Below are 22,968 nucleotides of genomic sequence, written 5' to 3'. Positions count from 1 at the left end.
GAGTATTCATAAATCAAACCGATGTAGGATGAAAGGTAAGAATAGAATTCACAGTTTTGTCTCAAATTCTGAACACATTGCTCTCGAAATAGTCATTTTTTAAATAAATCACTTAAACATCTTAACAGAATGACATAACATTTAGAAGTTTGTCTCTGTGTTCATTGACGGGGTTTGTGGTCTAATGGCAACTGCTTCTGATTCATAAGAAGAAGGTCATGGGTTCAATCCCAGGCTCGTATCTTTCCACGTAATTTGTTGTTTTATCTATCACTTGCTTCTACCTTCTACTCTTAATGTGTCACACTATCACTCTTCTCTGGAATTTGAGACAAGACGGTACTTTCATGAGAGTCTGTTGTGGCAAATTAGTGCAACCATTTTTATATGAACAGCATTTATATATCTGGTACCACATTCGATTACAAACTTGGGAATCAATCTGTTACCTGAATGTATATGGGTTTAGACGACGCGATCAAAACGATCAATGATTAAAATCGATATAGATTCAAAAAATAGAAGAGTTTTCTGAAAACTTGTAAAGAATGGTGTAAAAATATCTAATGACAAAAAAGTTAATACGATTTAGTGCAGCTGCCGGAAAAGAGCTATAAACTTCATTCATCCCTACCATTCATTTGAATATTGGTAACAAATCTTTGTATAACTTCAACACTGAATAAAACTTCATAATGATCAATGAAAATATGTGATAAATAGTTTAAAAAAACTTTAGATAGCTCGTACCGTGCACCTCCGCTAATTTGAACAATACCTCACGCAAACCATTGGGGTTCATTTTTATTTTGGTTTGCGAGTTACCATATGAGCAACAGCAAATCGTGTTTCTGGATACAGCTTTGGTTGTTTTGGTTTGATTCTGCATTTCGTTTCGCGACATTCCATTTTACCGTACTCCGTTCCATGATGTTTGAACCATTTTCCGTTTGAATGACGTGTATCCCACAATTGTGCTTTAGTCCCGAAATTTTTATCCATAGTTGAGTTCCCATAAAATAAACACAGTTTCAGCAATAAAATGGTGAGGACCAAAAAAAATCTTGAAGGTGTGTCGTCGATATCTGATAGCTTTTAGGAATAATTTTGCATTTTATTAGAAAAAAATAATGCTAGTAGAAGTAGCAAGCATAGTGAAAAATATTTTCGATAGGAAAAATTAACTATTTTACTACCTCCGGGGAGAAAACTTATGGATCCAGAAAAGGTTAAAACTTTGACCATGTATATCGCCGTCGTTTTCTAAGCGATATTTAAATTTTTGAAGCAATGCTGATTGGTCCCAAAGCCATATCTAGGAAGACAAAAAGGATTGTACCTAAACCGTCAATTTAAGATACATGGTGTCTTCGGCAAAATTTCTCCATATTTTTCAGACATTTTTTCAGTGATGTGAAATTGGGGTGGTCCGCATAGTTTACGAGATCGAAATATAAATTTTTTTGCTGACGCATTTGGGCCTATACAATGTTCTACAATGTTTTAGAACAACTGATTTGGAGCAACTTTGCCGAAGAACACTAATTTCTATCTCTTATGGTTCGCGAGATTTTTCTAAACAAATATGTTAGGGTGGTACTGAAAAATCAGTTTTTTCTTGATAACTTTTTAAACGATAATTTCTCGCAAAAACACCTTTAGAACTTTTGATTGCACAACTTTTTCTATCTAAGTTTGATTGCGCAACCTTATGGTTACATAGTTATCAGAGATTTAAATTTAGTATTTTTCATAGAAAACATGTTTTTGAGCAGTTTATGTTGGTTCTATCTCATTAAGCCGAATGTCGTTAGAGCGAATGCCGTTAAGCCGAAAAGGTTGTTTGGCCAAAACGGTCATTAGGCCGAAAATGATTGAATCGAAAGCCGATTTTTTTAGGCTGAATTGATTGTTAGGAGTTCGGTCAAAGTGTACTGTATTACCTTGAAGCCCAGAATACCTGCTGTGGACTATAACTAGAGAGAACAGCCTTTAAGAAGAAATAACACTGAAAAATTTGTAAGCGTTTTGAAACAGTAGTTTGTATTTTTTACCTTGAAAAGTCAAACGTTATATTTTGAATGAGCAGTCTTTGTTCTAAGAAAGGAAAACACTGATAAATTTGTTAGCCATTTGAAAAAGCCATTTGTAGCAATAGATTTGAAATCGGTTGATTATTCATTTAGTTATGGTCAAACAAAGATTTTTTTTAGCAAAATGAGGAAAAAATGATAGAAAACTACTTTTTAACAAATACTTTTTTATTTTAGACAAATTTGATCATCTACAAGCTTTTTATAAATTCAATTTTGAAGAGAATGATGCAAAAGGCTTTAATATTGGTTAGAAAATAAAAAAGCTATGAATATTTCACTGAAGGTCATATTTTATAACTTTAAAATTCAACTTTTAGTTGTTTGCGAAACCTTTAAATTTCAATATTTTGGGCTCAAACTTTGAGGCTTTTCTTTATAAGTGATTTGAATTCAGAAGAGCACACGAATTTTAGGTTTTCAGCAGTCTTCAAAAAATCCCACTCCAAGAGCTTACTTACTTACTTATTTGGCTTTACATCATTTATCTTGATAAAGCCTCGCCAACAATATTTCGCCAATTCACTCGGTTTATGGCCGCTTCTCTCCATCCCCGACTGCGACCCACGCTCTCCAGGTCCTGGTGCACCTGGTCAATCCACCTAGCTCGCTGCGCCCCACGCCTTCTTGTTCCGATCGGATTCGTAGCGAACACCATCTTTACAGGGTTGTTGTCCGGCATTCTTGCAACATGCCCTGCCCAGCGTATCCTTCCAGCTTTAGATACCTTCACGATACTGGGTTCGCCGTAGAGTTGAGCGAGCTCGTGGTTCATCCTTCGCCACCACACGCCGTTCTCTTGCACGCCGCCGAAGATCGTCCTTAGCACTCGGCGTTCGAAAACCCCTAGAGCTTGCAAGTCCTTCTCGAGCATAGTCCACGCCTCATGCCCATAGAGAACTACCGGTCTTATGAGCGTTCTGTACATCGTGCATTTGGTGCGGGGGTGAATTTTTCTTCTGGAGCCCACAGTAGGCACGACTTCCACTGATGATGCGCCTTCGTCTTTCCCGACTAACATTGTTTTCAGCCGTCAGCAAGGATCCGAGGTAGACGAACTCGTCCACCACCTCGAAGGTATCCCCGTCTATCGTAACACTACTTCCTAGACGGGCCCTGTCGCGCTCAGTTCCGCCAACCAGCATGTACTTTGTTTTCGACGCATTCACCATTAGCCCGACTCTTGTTGCTTCGTTAAAAATTTTCTCCTAATAATATCCATGTCGTCTGCGAAGCAAACAAATTGTCCGGATCTCGTGAAAATCGTGCCTCGACTGTTAAGTCCGGCTCTCCGCATGACACCTTCGAGCGCAATATTGAACAACAGGCACGAAAATCCGTCGCCCTGTCGTAGTTCCTGCCGAGATTCGAACGAACTGGAGTGTTCGCCTGAGATCTTCACGCAGTTTTGCACACCGTCCATCGTTGCTCTGATCAATCTTGTGAGCTTCCCGGGAAAGCTGTTCTCGTCCATGATTTTCCATAGCTCGACGTGGTCGATACTATCGTATGCCGCCTTGAAATCGACGAACAAATGGTGCGTAGGGCCATGATACTCACGGCATTTCTGGAGGATTTGCCGCACGGAAAAGATCTGGTTCGTTGTCGATCGGCCGTCGATGAAACCTGCTTGATAACTTCCCACGAACTTGTTTGCTAGATAGACAACTGATAGACGACGGAAGAGAATCTGGGATAGCACTGTGTAGGATGGTGATTGCACGATAATTTTCACACTCCAGTTTGTCGCCCTTTTTGTAGATAGGGCATATAACGCCTTGCTTCCACTCCTCCGGTAGCTGTTCCGTTTCCCAGATTCTGACTATCAGCCGATGCAGACAAGCGGCCAACCTGTCCGGGCCCATCTTGATGAGTTCGGCTCCGATACCATCCTTGCCAGCGGCTTTGTTGTTCTTGAGCTGTTAACTTCCCCCATCATGGGAGCTGGTTGATTTCCGCTGTCCGCTGTGCTGACGTAGCCATCGCCTTCGTTGTCCTGACCTTCTGTGCCTGTGTTCTCTGCGCCATTCAGGTGTTCATCGTAGTGCTGCTTTCACCTTTCGATCACCTCGCGTCCGTCCGTCAAGATGCTCCCATCCTTGTCCCGGCACATCTCAGCTCGCGGCACGAAGCCTTTGCGGGATGTGTTGAGCTTCTGATAGAACTTCCGCGTTTCTTGAGAACGGTACAGCAATTCCATCTTGGAGGCGGCAAAATCTATCAGTCGTACGCCGTTCTCGTTCGTCAGCCGGTGGGCGCTGAACTTTCCAATCGGCGGTCTGAACTCCCCCTCCTGGCCAACCTGAGCGTTCAAATCTCCTATGATGATCTTGACGTCGTGGCTTGGGCAGCGGTCGTACTCGCGTTCGAGCTTCGCGTTAAATGCGTCCTTGTCATCATCAGTGCTTCCGGAGTGTGGGCTATGCACGTTGATTATGCTGAAGTTAAAGAATCGGCCTTTGATTCTTAACTTGCACATTCGTTCATTGATCGGCCACCACCCGATCACGCGCCTTTGCATATCACCCATCACTATGAAAGCTGTTCTTAGCTCATGTGTGTTGCTGCAGCTCTGGTATTACCTCTAAACGTTCGCTCCAATGCTCCTGTCCAGCACACCTCCTGCAACGCTACGATGTCGAAACCGCGAGTCTTCAGTACATCGGAGAGTATGCGAGTACTTCCAATGAAGTTGAGAGATTTGCAGTTCCACGTACCGAGTTTCCAATCGCTAGTCCATTTTCGTCGCTGTGGTCTTTGCCGATTGTTCCGGTCCGTTTTCTCTCGTTGATGTTCCTGTGCTGATGTGTTTTTACGTTTGGCTTGCAGGGCCTGACACCAACCCCCCAGATTTCCGGAGGACTGTTCCCCCTAAATGTTTGGAGGGCCATAGTGCGCAATTTAGCTTAGAGTTCTTCTCTGGCACTCGGACGATGATCAGCTGCTCCTGACATGGGGAACAGGCGCTGTTGTGAGCCGCTCCTAATATGGAGTACAGACGCTCCAGGTTTGCAAAAGTAAAAGCAAAAGCAAACCCCCCCTTCCCTGTCAGCATACGACCAAAGTTCCCACCGGGGGTTGGTTACCCGATCTTCCCCAAGGTTACTCGTACCCCGGCCAGTACCGCGAGGAGGTAGGGATAGGAGTTGCTGGGCAAGAGGCTAAGGACCGCACAAAGGGGTCTATTTTATTCCTGCAGGTTCGCGAGGTACCAATGGCACGCTATGCCCAGCCATTTACTGACCTACTCCAAGAGCTGCTGAGATTGAAAACCGTCAGAACAATATTAGTTCCGCGCGCATCTTTCGTTCAAATCCAGGATTGCAATGTCCCAGGATTCAATCTTTGATCGATTGTTAGCCGGGTAAATGAATCGAGTAAGCATTGATATTTCATTCCATATCGAATGATAACTTTTGTGTGACAGGACACACTTGGAATAGGGGAAGACGGGGTAAGAGCGCCCGCCGGGGTAAGACGCACCACCTTCAGTTTGGCATGAAAATGGCGGTTTTCTTAAAAGTTCACCAAGCACTTTCCATGAACACAAGATTTTTTACATTCCGAAACATTTTGGATGATGTTCACATTAAATTTTTCATAACAAATATCAAAAACAAAGTTTCTGCTCATCGAAATTGAATTTGATCTAAATTTAATAGATGCTCACTTAAGCATTTCGGAAGAGATTTTTTTGTAAAATCATAACAAATTACCCATCCTTGCATCAACAGAAATGTGAAATATGCTTCAGTGAAGTGAATTATGAATTGTAAATATTTGGCTTTGAAATGAGGCCATAGTTGTGAAAATTGCGCAAGCGGGGTAAAACCGACCACTGTTGATGGGGTAAGACCGCCACCTCTAATTTATACCAAATAAAATGTCTTAATCATTTTAAAAGCTGTAACTACGTTTTACATTAATTTTCAAGTAAAATGAAATCAATATTATTATAAATACAAGCCAAATCCACATATTTTTCCTAAATTTGGGTGTCTCATGGTGAAAATAAGTATATATCTAAGTTTTTCTAATTAATCAACCCTAAATTTTTTCCGATATCCCCGTTAATCAATGCAGAATTCATAAAAGATTATACTTTTGAGAACCTTAGGGAACTGATACATTTTTTTGCAATGTTGTGTACGAAAATCGTGGTGGTCGCTTTTACCCCGTGAGTGGGCGGATTTACCCCGTCGCTGAAAATAATCCTGATATGACATCACTTTTTCAAGCGTCAGGAAATAAATATTTTTTTACAAATACAACACCAGTGATATTTTTTGATCATGCCTAAAGCTTCAAAAAACGACATGCTGCGTCGAAAAAGGATTTATTAATTCTTGATTTTGACATATGAATTAAATTGCTTAGGCGGGTGGTCTTACCCCGTCTTCTCCTATGTCTGAAAGACTTTATCATACACAGCTGTTTCCAGTGAACAGTTTCTGGAAACTAGCGCTAATTTTTGGTAACATTCTGACCTGACGTAATGACTCCTCATGTAGATGGGACTTCGAGCTCATGAAATAGTAGTTTACGGAACAAGCTGCAGAATGAAGATTTTTTCAGCCCGAGTCGTAAATTTATAAGGATAATTACGACGAGTGCGGTAAAAATCGAGATCTGCAACGAGTTACGTACAACATTTTTTGCAATCTCGTAGAAGACTACTCGAGGGTATCAAAAATTATATCGGAATACATTCACCATCATTTTACAATTTCTGAAAAATTGTTGTGTAATGATTCGTTACGCAACTCAAAACAGTTGCGTAATGAATCATTGTAGTGTTAAATATGCTCAATTTCATTATCACAAAATATGAAAATTTTCACACAACCGGTTGAAGCACCAGGTGAAAGCACTCAAAATGATAATAGTTTTTCTTTTGTAAATTTTTGTTAGATTGGCTTCAGTGGAAATTGTCGAAACTATGAGAAAAGAAAATTAAAAAATTAAAAATGATTACACAGTGCGCGCAATGCACGAACGTTGGCTCGAAAAAATACGTTCAGAGTTCGCGCGAACTGTTCGAGCCTCTGTAAGAACGAACTGTTCGTCCATATATTACACGGTTCGAGCAAAGACGTATTTGATTCTACGACTGATGATCGTAGTAACCAATATGTGGTCAATTCATTTTTCGTCAAAATGTCAAAATGAAAGCTGCTGTGGCTGCATTCAAAGTATTTTATTTACATTCAATTTCGTTTAATTAATCATTCTTTACTTTCAGAAAATAATTCAAAACATTTTCCAAGCGTTAAGGAATCTACCAAGGATACCCTGCTAAAAACACATGTAGGATTATTCAAGACTGCCTTCAGGAATGACCTAATTAAATTGTCGAAGGAACTCTATAGAAATTTCGTTGAAAACTCAAGATCTTTCAGGGTATTTTGCGATCAATGTTGCAGATGTTCCTCGTGAAACCCATCTACTGATTTCATTCGAAGTTTTTCTAGCGTTTTCTTTAAGGTTGTTTCCAAAAAGTATAGCTGGGATTTAATGTATTTTTCAAATGAATCCACCCAATAAATCCGTCAGAAATTTCCTCAGCAAATCCTCAAGTCATAATAGAAAAAAATGTATAGATGGGTTCAACAATATATGGCAGTTACACCTAGTAGTGACCTCACAGATTCATTTTTATAGACAATCATCATGAAAACTATATATAATTTCATTCAAGGTTTCTTCCAAGAGATTCCTACACGGAATATTCCTACAAAGTTACAGAAGGATCTTATTGCCATTTTTATTTTATTTATATAAAGTAAAAAAAAAGTTACAATAGTAAATCCTATAAAAATTTCTACATCGTACTCCTATAAAATTAACTCGAGAAAGCTATAAAGTTTTAAAGTGTCTCCTCCCATACTTCGCGCAGTTGGATAAATCGTTCCAGCTGGAATTCCTTCTATATTTTGTTTCGAGTATTCGAAAGCATTTCTCATAATTATCCCAGAGTTTTCTATGGATAAGCTTCTCTAGGATTTGATTCTACGAATACCACTATCAGGCTTTTAATAAAAAAATTTTAGAAATATTTTTCGTCGTAGAATGTGACTTTTCCAACAATTCTTAAAGGATGGATAACTCACTTCCAAAACTCAATTTAAAATGTTATGAGTTAATTTGATTTTCAATGTATTTGGAACAGAGAATCTAGCATAACAGATCCAGAATTTTGGATGGATTCTTTCAAAAATTTATTAAGGAACACAAATTTTCAAAAATTTTAGAATTTTTAAAAGCAGTTTTTTATGTTTGAAATCGACAACGTTTAAATGAAAATGTATTTACTGCATTCTATTCTTTTCAACCGAAACAAAGTAAACACAATTTCAATGAACCAATGCCAGTTTTTTTGAGCTTTTGAAGTATTGATCATTACTATGACGAATTCTTGAACATCAACGGATTACAAAGTTCTTGAAGACAGCTTTCTCAAAGCACTTCTTCAAGAATTCTAAAGTATTTCTTCTGATTCCAAAAAATACTACATGAATTTCGCAACATGTATTAGATAATATGGACAGATAAATCCTCAATTGTTTCTTGGAAGCCTGAAGGAATTAATCATTGAATAACTACTTCCGGCAATGTCTTAACAAACTATTATATACATTCAGTTAAGACTTTTCCACTTTTCCCAAAGATTTTTTGGCACATATTTGATGAATTTTTCAAAAGATTTCGTCAAGGATTTTTCAATGAATTGTTGTAATTTATAATACCGCCATTTGCCTTCAGTGAGCTTGTTATTACTTGTTAGTTGCCGTAGGACATTTTTCATTGGATTTTTCATGAATTTTAACAAATATTTTTCAGAGGTGTACGTAGATCTGGATGAGTTCTTGGAAAAATGTTGAATAATATAATACACAAAATTAATCTAAGAAGCGGGTTATACCTCAGCTCGGATCTTATTATTTTTGAGAATTACTAAAACAATTATCAAGCAATATCGGAGGTGAAAGAATACTCGAAAGGACCCATAATATATTTTTGGAGTTATTCTGGAGTTATAGTAGTAGAAATTGGTTGAGGAAAATCGGGGATAAACTCCGTTAGAACATGTATACATCATGTGTCATTTAATCATATCGAGAATTACGTCCAAAGAAATTTTCATTATTTTTTAGAGTGTGGTGTTTCCATAACTAATAAGTAATAAAAAGTGCAGAACCACTTGGGCTCTTCCAGGAATCACTTTAGCATCGAGAGTTTTTCTCGGCAGAATTGTCTGAAATTTTAGAATAAGAAGCGCTTCAGTATGATGCATTTTCTAGCCAAATATGAGCTCTGTAGTTTTCAAAAAAATCCTACTGCGAAGTGAATTGAGAGTGCCAAGAATAGGATCCGGCTCTCTACTCTAGAGATTATTTCAGAGGCTCCCCGTTCCTCCAGAATTTGGAAATTTCCACAACAATTATTTCAGGGATTTCTCTAGGGATGCCTCCAGCATCAGAAGGCGGGCTCCAAAAGTAAGTTCCCCACCAGTTGGGAGATTTGTGCCATGCATATTCTCTACATTTAAGAAATTATTCAGGAATTCCTCTAAAGATGCTTCAACAGATGCCACCGACGATTCCCTTATAATTTACTCTGGTAACTCTTCAGATTCCTACAGATTTTTTTTCCAGGGACTCCTCTAAGGATTCATATGGAAAAGTCACTGCAAGGAGTTTTTTCAAGAATTTTTTTTCAGGAATTTCTTCAGGGATTACTCCACAAAATTCTGTTCATGGGTTCCTCCAAAAATAATTCCAGGTTTTTTATCAGGAATTCCTAAAGAGATTTACCCGGGAATTTTTCTAAAGACTCCGGTTTTTTCCAGTGCTTCTTTCAGATATTCAACCAGAAATTCTCGCAGAAGTTGCTCTAAGGATTTTTGTAGAGATTCCTCCATGAGATTTCCCCACATTTTTTTCTAGAGGTTCCTCTAGGAGTCCATCCAGGTATTTTTCCAAGAAATTATCCAACTATGGCTCCAAAAAATCTTCAAAAGAGAAGAGTCTGGGAAAAATCTTCGAAGAATCTCTGGATGAATTCTTGAGGTTATTTCTGATGAAGAAATTCACGGGAAAATATCCGGAGGAATTTCTAGACGAATTCTTAAAGGAATTCTCAAAATAAAGGACATTCAGAACAATTCTCCAGAAAAAAATCTGGATGATTCCCTGTAGGATTACCTCGAAAATCCTTGGAGTAATTCTTCTGGGAGAATTCATGAAGGAAGTTATTGAGAAATTCGTGAAGTTATTACTCGTATAATCCTTAGGATAATTTCTGCAAGAATTCCTCATAGAATGATCGGAGCAATTACTGCAGAAATCCCTGAGGATTTTCCGGAATTTATCTTGGAGTAACTTCAAGAGTACTACCTGGGAAACCCCTGCAAGTGTCCCTGGAGGAGAAATATCTTTGATAGTTCTAAAGATGTTGTAGGAATTCCTAGAGAAAATCTTGGTGTCAACTCTGCTAGAATTACTTCAGAAGTTTTCTAGAGGCATCCTCTGAAAAAAGCAGTCTCTGGAAAAATTTCAAGATAAATCTGAAAAATCTCTGAAAGAATCTATGGAGGAATCCCTGTACCAGCTGCTGGAGGAATTCTCGGATGAATCTCAATATGAATGTTGTGGGAGCAATCTATGGAGGAATCACTGGAAGCATTCCTGCATGAACTCCTCCTCTCTAGAGTTTTTCCTGGAGCAATCTTTGGAATAATTCTTGGTGAAAACCTGGAGAAACTCCTAGTAGAATTCCTAGTGGAATTGTCACAGGTACTCCTGGAGCCCTATCTGAGCCGGTCTGAAAAAATCGAGCTGCGGTTGAGTGCTCTTCTTGGAGGAGTCTCTGCCAAAATCTCTAGTGAAATCCCTGGAAAAATAGCAGTATCTCTGTCGAGATTATCTTGGAGGAATTTCTGGTAGAATCTCTGGAGCAATCTTCGAAACAAATCCTGGATAAATCTCTGGAGAAATTCCTTCCAACACCAATGGTTTTGTTTATCAATCTGACCAAGGTAAATGAATAATTTGTTTTTTTCCACTACACAACTTTTTATGGTTGCTATGCAACACAAGTTCGACGAACCAACATGATTGAGTGCACGAATATGTTTCTACAAAATGTTCGCTAGTAGTTCGTGCATATGTTATACGGTTCGCGCGAACATTCGTGCAATTTACAGAAATGTTCGTGCATTGCGCGCACTGTGTAATCACAGCTTAGAGCCCGCGGTTACAAAGCAAAGCCATGCTGAAGGTGTCTGGCTTCGAGTCCCGGTCGGTCCAGGATCTTTTCGTAATGGAAATTTCCTTGATTTCCCTGGGCATAGAGTATCATCGTACCTGCCACACGATAGACGAATGTGAAAGTGGCAACTTTGGCAAAGGAAGCTTTCAGGTAATAACTATGGAAGTGATCATTGAACACTAAACTGAAAATCATGCTCTGTTCCAGTGGGGATGTAGTGCCAAGAAGAAGAAGAATATTTAAAATGAAGATGAATCGAAGCCAAAGTTCAAATTTTCAAGAGCACGGATCTGGAGAACCAAACATCCATTTGAGCTGAAAACCTATTCGATTGGTCACCACCAGCTAGTGACCAATCGATTGAGTTTTCAGCTTAAATGGTTGTTTGGTTCTCCAGATCCGTGCTCTTGAAAATTTGAACTTTGGCTACGATTCATCTTCATCTTAAATTATCGAAACTACTATTATTTTGGGCGATTTCAACTGGTGCTTAACTTTCTAACCGGTAGTGTGAAAAATTCCATATTTTGTAATAACCAAATTGAGTATATTTGAAGTTTCCGGCCAAAACATGATGCCATTTGCTCAAAGGGGAAACAAAAATAAGGTACCCCGGGGCAAGTGAGAATCCGGGGTAAGTGGGGCGTTTCGTCATAGCTCCCTTAGGAAAAGTTTTTCATGGGGGTATTCTTCTAGAAAGTCGAAGATACAATGACAAGGAATGTATTTAGTACTTAACATATTGTTATTTTTATTACCATGTAACAGTTGTCAGTTCAGCGCCATTTTCAACTTGCATAATAAATTGTGACACGTTGCTCGTCTTGCATTGACTCTTAAAAAATAAATGTGTTATAAATCGAATTTCCATCTGTAAGCTACAATTTTTAGTATTATTACAAGCTGCTAACGGTACACCAGTATTTTGTTTTCATTTCATATGAAATTTTAGATGGTCTATTTTACCCCAAAATATGTTTGTACCCGGGGTAAGTGGGACCTATTAAAACAAAAACCAGAATCAAAACTTTTCGTATACGTTTCATACATTCTCCTAGAGAGTAGCACTAAACATTCAAACAAATGATTTTCATCAGAAAAGATCAATCTCAAATTACATAATTGCATAAGAGGCAGCAGAAAAGTGTAATTATTCTTTATTTTTTTATTTTTGAAATACGATTTCAAAATTGAACAAACACAAAGATGAAATTTGAAATGCATCATAAGAACGATTACTTTTCTATTTTATTTGAACTTTATTTGTTATTTCTACCAAATAAAGTAGTGATCGAAAACAATTTCACCCCATTAAGTGGTTATCTGCCATGCATATAAATAATAACAAAACATATTTATAATTTCGTCAATTATTGATTGTTTATGTGCTATATTTTAATTAACAACATATAAATGATATATTTTGAAAATGTTTAATTCCTCTTTAAGCTTTTATTGAGGAATTTTCAGTAAATATTAAATGTGAGGTGACATACTATTAATTAAAGGTTTTCTTCCTAAAACGTTACGTATTTTATGGTTGATCCCTTATGTACAATCCTATTATTCTAATGGTTGACTTACTGATGTGGTTTGACGCATGAAACTGGATGTGTTTCACTTTCCCCGTTTAGTGAGGTAACTCACGCTATGTCTGAACCAGACGATTATAAAAATCGAATGTACATCGGATTTTTTCTCGTTAGTGATCAGTATTTGGTGTATATTTTCATAATCGGTAGGTTTTGAAATATTCTATCTGTGAAATTTTTTCCATACATTTTGTATGAGCGGAAATATGTCGAAAACTTGATTTTCATGGGATTTAGTATGAAAAATGGCTTAAAAATGGAAAAAATCAAAATTTCACCGATGGAATATTTTAAAACTTCCCGATTATAAAAATATAACCCAAATACTAAACTCTAGCGAGAAAAAATCCGATGTACATTCGATTTTTATAATCTCCTAGTTCAGACATAGCGTGTAACTGCGTCCAATGGCTCATTCTAAAACATTCTTCCAAGGTTTTCCCAATTTCGAAATTATTCGATCAGTTTCATGCACACACCACCAAATATGTTGCCAAAATGTGATTGTGTTGTTAGAATTGGAAAATATTGACATTTGAAAATTTTATTGAACAATTTGTTTGAACTATCGTTTTTTTCGTTCCCACTTGCCCCGTGGTACCTTACAGCATGCCAAGAGCATCGGCTTATATTACTATTATTCTGACCACAATTGTTGAGGGTTTCAATTAGACGTGTTATCACAAAGGTATGGACAAAATGCTTTTGTATGTTTTTAGGATTGATCCCAAGCTTTTGCATGGGAGTGTATGCTTCGCTCGTCTCGTCGATTTACAATTGTAGCCGAACAAACGTTCCAGCTGCTGTAAAACTGACTAACCATGCGTCTCCATGGATTAAATTTGAAATGTTGACTGGGTCTATGCCGTTGAAATTGTCAACCAAAACACGTTGTTTGCCCGAATGGAAAAAGAATTCACTTTAGTAATTTCATTTCAGAGTTCCATAATTATTTTAAAAACTTCTACAGAGACCATACAAAGTAAACTCTTTATTAAACAAATGTAGAGCAAACACCTAAAACTACTTCGAATTAGGTTACTGACTAATTCTAACCCATGCCTCTTCCAATTAATTAAGCTAATTAAAGCACCTTTGACTGCATCTATCTTTCATTCCTACGAATACCATGCATTGAAAAATTCTCCGGAAAATACCAACATTGGACATCCACAATCAGCACCTCGACCTCGAACGAAAACAAAGCCAGTCACACTTGAAGCGTGATTTGCTATTCCTCCTCCCGTCCACCGTCATCGATATCGTCGTAAATCTCAAGATCACGTCCGCGTCACAATAACAGAAAACCACCCACCACCAGCAGTCTGCCACTAAATGATTGACTAAACCACGCTTCCAGCAGCTATCACTGATTCGAAACAATAACATTTGCCACCTTCTCGGCTCCGTTCGTCTTCGCCACCTCCCAAAATCGGAAGCGTTGCCGCAGTAATAAAACCACACTTGAGTTGCATTGCTAATTCATAATCACGACCGGATAGCGTCCATCCGTCAGGCGGTTGGTCCGAATTCGATTACTACTCCGCAACAACTCGGATTCGGAGGAAATCAAACGAAAATCTTTGGCCCGAAGCTGTCAAATCGATCCGTTTTCTGTTTCGCTTGCACCAGAAGCAGAATGGGAGACCAGGCATCTATCACCCCCGGAGGAAGGGAGGAAACTCAAAATAAGCGTAAATTTAGCACCATCACTGACAACAAGGCTGGAGAACTCCACTGACACAAGACACGAGAAGGGCCAATTCGTGGGATAGGTCCGACGGATCAACCGACCGAGCTCATATCATCACGAGGAAAGTACTGAGCGGCGGAATGTGCCGTCCTGTCGTATTTTATATCACTGTCACTGGAGCTCTGTCGTGGGAAGTGGTGCCAGTGGCATTTCCACACTGCATTTTGGATTTTGTTGAAGTACATAAATATTATCTTTTGCAGATGTAGAAAACAAAATAGCCCAATAAGATATTAACAGGCATTATGATTTATGTATGTAAAGATAATCTTCTTAAGATTAAAATGGTCACAATTAACCTGTTTTCAGATCAAGTGGCTAGCACGACTCGGCTTTGAAGGAATACTTGGAAAAATGGAAGATTACTCCTAATGCTTCAATAACTCAATTTGTAATATTTCCACATAAACCAAAAGCACTTTATTTTAAACCTTCAAGTAGACATGTTGTCACGATGAGAGGGATTCCAATAAATTGGTCAGATGAAGTTAAGTATCTAGGGTTCATCCTAGATTGAAAAAATAAAAAATAAATGTCTTCATGCAATAGAAAATCAAAACTTTTGATCAAGCTTCTGATATTCAAACAAATGTTCAGGCCAGGCATGTTGTATGCTGTATCAATATATACTAGCTGCTGTTATACCAGAAAGAAACGTTGGAATAAATGTCGAATAAAATTATTAATAATTTTCGACAAACATCGTTGCAATTAGGTTAAGTTAATTAAAAGCGTTTTTTTCTGTTACAGGTAGGTGAAATCAACTCACCTGCAAATAATTTGAACTGCTACGGAAAATGAATTTTCATATGTTTTTATTACAGTTGTCAATTGTCTGGATGTGGAATTTGTTCAACCAGTTTTCTTCCCTCACAAAAATTGCTGCCAACTCTGACTCGCCACTATATCCCCTCGCGAGAGAAACAACACCACTCGGGCTTCGTGCATTGAGCATTTCATCTCTCGCAGCCCGATCAAAACCGAAAGACGATAAGAAGGAGGAAGCTTTTGCCACCCAACCACACCACAGCGCGCCAACAAAGAACGGTTGCTCGGTTCATATGGAACGGAAGCATGGCGCACAGGGACCACCAAAACAAAAACAGGAAATTTATCAATGAAAGCTCCCCAATGGCTGCCACGAATCGTGTGCCGGGTGACGGTAGGTCATCTTCGGCTGGAAGAGAACTTCGGAGTTTTTCTCAGCTGGTCGGAGCGGAAGGAAGGATTGCATAACCATCGAAGTTATCACATCTTGTGGATAGGTGGAGTAGGTGGGAAGTGGGTGGATGGTTCATACATTGCATGCAATTCGTATTGAAGGGATGTTGTTTACTTGAAATGGTGGATGCACAGACCAGTAAAGAAGCCTGTAGTGATTGTAGATGATTTGGTTATACAAAGATAATAGTGCAGTAAGATTATAGGATGCAGGACACTGCTGGAACTAAAAAATAATAACACAGTTCGAGAAATTAAATTTTTGGATGGATCAGAGACGCGTATATATGCGATTGAAGTACCGCCGTGCGGAGTGACATTGGGCCTAGGGGGTAACATTGACCGCCTCTTTCGATGCATCTCATGATTAGTAGGAACGTCAAAAAAAAACTAATCTATGGGCATCTATTGGCTATTTATAAAGTATTCTTTAAGTTTGACGCATTGTTTTCATTGTTCTGGCATTAGCTTGCTGTAAAAATATTGGCCCAAAGTTACCCTTATGGACCAATGTCACCCCGCCTTACGGTATATAGAAAAGATTTGCAGCACCCTTGGATTATTTTTTTTACAAAGTTTGAAAAATTTTCATTTTCAATCACGAAAACATATGAAGCAAAAAAAATAGAAATATATTATTATTACCTTAAATCATGGTTTTTCATTGTTGGTTCAATACCATGTCGTTGTTTTGGTTTTTTTAAATTAATTTGACACTTTGATGCCCGGTCCTCACACTGTCAGTTCGTGGCAAACTAGATGTTAGTAACACGAACAGCAGCGACATTAGCATTCTTAGGTTGATGCTTCTACTGCAAAAAATCATTATATTTTTAATGTCAACCCAATGAATTTGTCAAACCAATATTTTTACCAAAGGATGACTACAGGGAAAAGTGCAATTATTTAAGAGGACATGAGAATTAATTTTATATATGAATAAAGAACGTTAACAATCATTAAATAGCCACGTAATGATGTACTCCATATAAATAACATTATTTTTCTATTTCAATTATCTGCCTCATTATATAATAATTTTTTTAGGTTCAATATTTTGCATTAATTAGCAAAAACCCATCTAACCTAATTAAGCAAGAGCCCAGCTAAGCTGTAATACATGAAAATTTACGTTGGGCATATAGCATTCCTAATTAACAATAATAAAAAAGAGTTGAAAGGGCAAAGGTCCCTAAAATATAAAATAAATGTTAATAATCTGAAACATCAATATGGCTCTAGTGGAGACCATTTCCAGATTATGTAAACTTTTTTTGATAACATATTTAGTAATGCTTGTTTTTATACACTTTTTTTATCGACCTTTCAATCCCACAAGGATCATTCAGGTCTGTATATTTATTAAAAACTATTTGACATTGGAAGTTTTACAATCTTTCATTATTTCATCGTACCATTTCTGTTGTCGTTTACTTCGATTATCAAATTTAATTATCCACCCTTTGACATCTTTTGGATCTGGATCTGGTCATGTTTATATGCATAGCTATTTTGAAAAGTATTCTGTGCTCAGTAACAAAAGTATACGACCACTAAAATAATTTCGTGTTTGATTATCCCCAGACAACCAGAAATCGCATGAAAGTTCACGTTACAACTCGTTTATTCATACTAATTACATCAAACTCGCTAAACACCGTGGATAAACTCGTCAGATTGATGAGTTTCCTCGCATAAAACACTTCTTTTCTGAGTTCATTTGTACATTTTGTTTCGTCCCGTACACACGTACAAAGTAAGTCGGATCAATCCGTAGCAGCTGTCAAATCATCATTTGTTATCATAAGTTAAGTCGCATAATATTGCAGGTTAGTTCGGTAGAATATTTATACACTCGCATTGTATGTTATTATTCATCACATAATATATGCACGCATATCGCCTCCACTTTTGTACGTAGAAGGCCGTTTCGCAACATCTTATAAGTGAAATTTTGCACATATAGAGCCTCCAGGTGATTTCGTTATACGTACATTTTGGTTGTCTGGGTCTATAGTCTAAAAAAGTAAAAACCTTACTTGCCTAACACGCTTTTGAGTTTGGATAGGCTATCATCAGTTCATATCTCTTCCAAGGAAGATTCTCAAAACCGTCATGTATTGCTATTTCATACTAAGTGCCTGAATAATTTAGACATACATCGTTGAGCCTTTCTAAAATATAGTAAGACCTGAATAAATTCAATAAATATCCAATCAACAGTTCATATCTTTGTTTCAATCTATACTCATATTATGAAATCTTTTTGACTCATCAAAACATAACAAACTACGTCTTCTCATGCAGGAAAATCACCAAGAGACACAGTATAAAAACGGATCACATCGACATTTATTTGAAAAATATAAGCTTAACTAAGGGGCCCAGATAGCCGTAGCGGTAAACGCGCAGCTATTCAGCATGACCAAGCTGAGGGTCGTGGGTTCGAATCCCACCGGTCGAGGATCTTTTCGGGTTGGAAATTTTCTCGACTCTCCAGGGCATAAAGTATCATCGTACCTGCCACACGATATACGCATGCAAAAATGGTCATTGGCATAGTAAGCTCTCAGTTAATAACTGTGGAAGTGCTCATAAGAAAACTAAGCAGAGAAGCAGGCTCTGTTCCAGTGGGGACGTAATGCCAGAAAGAAGAAGAAGAAGCTTAACTAACTTACTAACGGTCTATTACTTGTTCAATTGGATGTTTCCTTCAATGGGTAAATTGTAAACATATTGGAGAGATAAGGAAGTCGACATATAAGGTAAGTTTTAAACTCGTTTCCCATATGGGGCCAAACGTGTCCATTTATAAATTTCTATTTCCATGTCCTCTAAGCAAGTAAAAATAATTTTTGATTAGGTGGAGGAACAATTCATCCATAAATTTATGATAAAAAAATTGCGAAACTTTACATGTTTGTTTGTTTTTTTTTCTTCAAACAGGAATACATCGAACAACAAGTGTTACACTCAATTGGATTATATTGCAATTTTTTTTGTAAAATTTCCGAAAATAATGTGAATTGTAGAACCAAAAATTAAGAAATAATATCGGGAATGGTTTAACCAGAAATTATTTCAAGCAGACATGTTACCTCTAAAACAGTTGTTACAAATGATTAGTATTGTGCACAAACTGAATCAAAAAAAAGCTCATGCCTGCCTGAGTGGCTGTCAAATGGTTTCGAAAAAAAAATGTGAAAATGTTTATTACTGAATTTTTTGATGCTATTATACGAGATTCTGTAATTTTTATAGGGATATTCTGATAAAAAATGGATCTCACGATAGGGTATCTATCAAAATGTTTAGAAGTCTAAAATAATAATATTATCACATTTTTTACAGCCTTCGCCATCGTCTCCTGATAAACCAGCTAGCTCATGTAAAACCATTTATATATCAGTGTCTAACCTTTAGAAATTTTGTATTACAGCTGAGAGTTTTTAGACCAACCAACCAATGTACATCAATTTTACATAGTCGTATGGTGGTCATTGAAAAATGTGACTGAATTATATAGCTAATTACTTCATCTAATGGAGCAATATAATGGGGCCTTCCTTAGCCGAGTGATTAGAGTCCACGGCGACAAAGTAAAGCCATGCTGAAGGTGTCTGGGTTCGAATCCCGGTCGGTCCAGGATCTTTTCGTAATGGAAATTTCCTTGACTTCCCTGGGCATAGAGTATCATCGTACCTGCCACACGAGATACGAATGCGAAAATGGTAACTTTGGCAAAGAAAGCTCTCAGTTAACAACTGTGAAAGTGCTCATAAGAACACTACGCTGACGGATTTCACGCCAACTCGACAAAGGGATTGGCAGCACCCCTTCAGAATTCAATAAAACTTTCTGGGTGTGAAGACTATGTGAAACTAAGATACTTTACATACTTTGTTTTTTCAAAATCGATCTAGACTAACATTTGGAAAGGGTCAAAGTTTTTTTTTACTTTTTTTATAAACCCGTATAACTCGAAAACGGTAAGACCTACAAAAAAGTGTTGTATGGGGGACTGTCGTGAAATTTCCTGACGTTTTAGAGAAAAATATTGAAAAAATAAAAACACATTTTCTACACTGAAAAAAAAAATCAAAACTTTAAAGTCGATTTAAAAAAAATGGCCATTTCAGATTTTGATCATCCTTAAGCAAAAAGTTTCGTAATTAAATTTACTAAAAGTCGTCCATACATTGCAAATTGGGCATATCTAAGGGAAAAAAGTTTTTCTAACAACGAATTTTTCAAGTCCTTTTTCTAACAACGAATTTTTCAAAACTTTTTGCTTAAGGATGATCAAAATCGTAAATGGCCGTTTTTTTAAATCGACTTTAAAGTTTTTAATCATTGTTTTTTCGGTGTAGAAAATGTTTTTTTTTATATTTTTTCAATATTTTTCTCTATATATTTTATAAACGTCAGGAAATTTCACGACAGTCCCCCATACAACACTTTTTTGTAGGTCTTACCGTTATCGAGTTATACGGGTTTATAAAAAAAGTAAAAAAAAAAACTTTGACCCTTTCCAAATGTTAGTCTAGATCGATTTTGAAAAAACAAAGTATGTAAAGTATCTTAGTTTCACATAGTCTTCACACCCAGAAAGTTTCATTGAATTCTGAAGGGGTGCTGCCAATCGCGTCGAGTTGGCGTGAAATCCGTCATGATAAAAAAAAGCGAAACCTTACATGTTCGTTTGTTTTTTTTTTCTTCAAACAGGAATACATCGAACAACAAGTGTTTCATTCAATTGGATTATATTGCAATTTTTTTTGTAAAATTTCCTAAAATAATATGAATTTTAGAACCAAAAAATAAGAAATAATATCGGGAATGGTTTTACCAGAAATTGTTTCAAGCAGGCATGTTACCACTAAAACAGTTGTTACAAATGATTAGTATTGTGCACAAACTGTATCAAAAAAAGCTCATGACTGCCTGAGTGGCTGTCAGATGGTTTCGTTAAAAAACAAAAAATGTGAAAATGTTTATTACTGAATTATTTGATGCTATTATACGAGAGTCTGTAATTTTTCTAGAGATATTCTGATAAAAAATGGATCTAACGATAGGGTATCTATCAAAATATTTAGAAGTATAAAATAATAATATTATCACATTTTTTAAAAGCCTTCGCCATCGTGTCCTGATAAACCAGCTAGCTCATGTAAAACCATTTACATATCAGTGTCTAACCTATAGAAATTTTGTATTACAGCTGAGCTAGTTAGTTTTTAGTCCAACCAGCCCATGTACATCAATTTTACATAGTCGTATTGTGGTCATTGAAAAATGTGACTGAATTATATTGCTAATTACTTAATCTAATGGAGCAAAGAAACAAATCCTAATCAAGCGTCTTCTTAAACCTATAATAACTATTATATAATGAAGTAGGTGTGTGAAATAGAAAATAAAAAGTATTATTTATATGATGCACATCCTCACATGTATGTTTAATTAACGTCAACATTCCAAATTCATTTATAAAATTGATGCCAATACTGAAATGTTTCACATGTTACACATTCTCATGTGCTCAAAAATTTCCATTATTTTTTTATTGAGAATTAAAATTTTCATTTTAATTGTTTTTCTAACGTGAAATGCAATTCACCATTATGGAGAGCAACATCGAGGTATTTAGATGTATGGAAAACTGAAGAGAATGAAAAATTCATCGACTTACAGAAAATATTGAGTTTTTGAGAGTCGACTACACAGACTGTACCTCAACACTAGACAACGGACCAGAATGCTCCAGTGGCACAATTTAGGAACATTCCTGACGAAAAGTTTCAATGGCTGAAGCGGGAACCGAACCCACGCCCCATGACACGATGTGCTTAAATGCCTGACGACCTTGAAAAAAATTCGAACAACTTATAAACCATAAAACATTTTTTTTTTTCTAATTGTATGTCATAACATTTTATTAAGCTATTAATACTCTAACAAAACCTTAGATATTCATGGATACGCAAAAAAGAAAAAGCCTCTGTTCAGTCTCGCAGCAACGACTCTCCCATTGAATGATAGGCGCACTCAGCTGCAGCAGCAGCAGCAGCCCGTTTGCTTTCATGCTGTTGCTTTGGGCTGCTTGCTGCTAGCAGGGGCAAAACTAGAGAAATTGAATGCACACTGCAGCGCTGCTGCTATTGCTGAGTGCGCCTAGCATTCATCGAATGGGAGATGTCGTTGCGGTGAGCCCGAACATACTCCCGCCCGAAAACGAATGTTTTCAACTGTAGCTACGGCTCGGCTCGAACGACGACAGCTTGCTGTTGGCAGAGTGAGATGGTTCGTTCTCGACGATGGTGATGCGCAGACAGTTCAGGTAGCATTCTGGCTACATCGTCGGATCGCTTGGTTCATGGTGAACGGGAATGATGATTTCGCTTCTCGTTGATTGATTTTTGATAACGTTAGATGGGGTGATAATTTCGCTTGATCGTTGCTTGATTCGTTGATGACGCTTGGGTCCATTGATGACGCTGACGGTCCGATGAATGGATGCCTGGATCCAGCGGATGGACGCAAGGGTCCAAGGGATGGACACTTCGTTTCGGCAAATCGACGCTTCGGCTTTGCACTGATGGACGCAGGGGTCCGACGAAGGGATACAGGGGTCGGGGGATCATCGTTTCGCTTCGCAAGTCGACTCTTCGGCCTTGCAGGTGGACGCAGGGGTCCGGATGGACGGCAGAGGTCCGGTGCATGGACGGCTACGGTCCGGCGGGTGGACGCGAGGGTCCCAACAAGTGGACGGCGAGGTCCGGATGGACGGCAATGGTCCGGCAAATGGACGCAAAGGTCTCACAGGTGAACGCTACGGTTCGGATGGACGGCGATGGTCCGGGAATGGACGCAGAGGTCCCAACAGGTGGACGCAGGGGTCCGGGGATGGACGCAGGGGTCCGATGCATGGACGGCAATGGTCCGGCGGGTGGACGCTGGGTCCTACAGATGGACGGCGAGGTCCGATTGGGCGACACTTCGGCCCGGGGTGAGTTGTCCGTTGCAGTTCCAGTCC

At 38.0% G+C, this 22,968-nt stretch overlaps 1 protein-coding gene across 13 annotated transcripts in view; it reads right to left on the bottom strand.

The window, feature by feature from the left end:
- LOC5566541 (cytochrome b5 reductase 4) overlaps nucleotides 1-22,968 on the bottom strand; it is a 228,340-nt gene that overhangs the window by 144,918 nt on the left and 60,454 nt on the right. For 4 of the 13 annotated variants that reach the window (XM_021853235.1, XM_021853227.1, XM_021853226.1 and 1 more), the window contains exon 1: nucleotides 14,271-14,792. The exons of 4 other annotated variants lie outside the window; for them this stretch is intronic. The gene's annotated coding sequence lies outside the window, so the exon portion shown is untranslated. Of the gene's footprint in view, nucleotides 1-14,270; nucleotides 14,793-22,968 lie in introns of those variants that run through there. 5 more of the 13 variants (XM_021853231.1, XM_021853232.1, XM_021853234.1 and 2 more) reach the window with 3 other exon arrangements.

This window comes from Aedes aegypti, chromosome 3, assembly GCF_002204515.2.
Source record: "Aedes aegypti strain LVP_AGWG chromosome 3, AaegL5.0 Primary Assembly, whole genome shotgun sequence".
Taxonomy (NCBI): Eukaryota; Metazoa; Arthropoda; class Insecta; order Diptera; family Culicidae; genus Aedes; species Aedes aegypti.
Note: the sequence above shows the minus strand (reverse complement) of the source record. Positions and strands in the feature narration are given on the sequence as shown.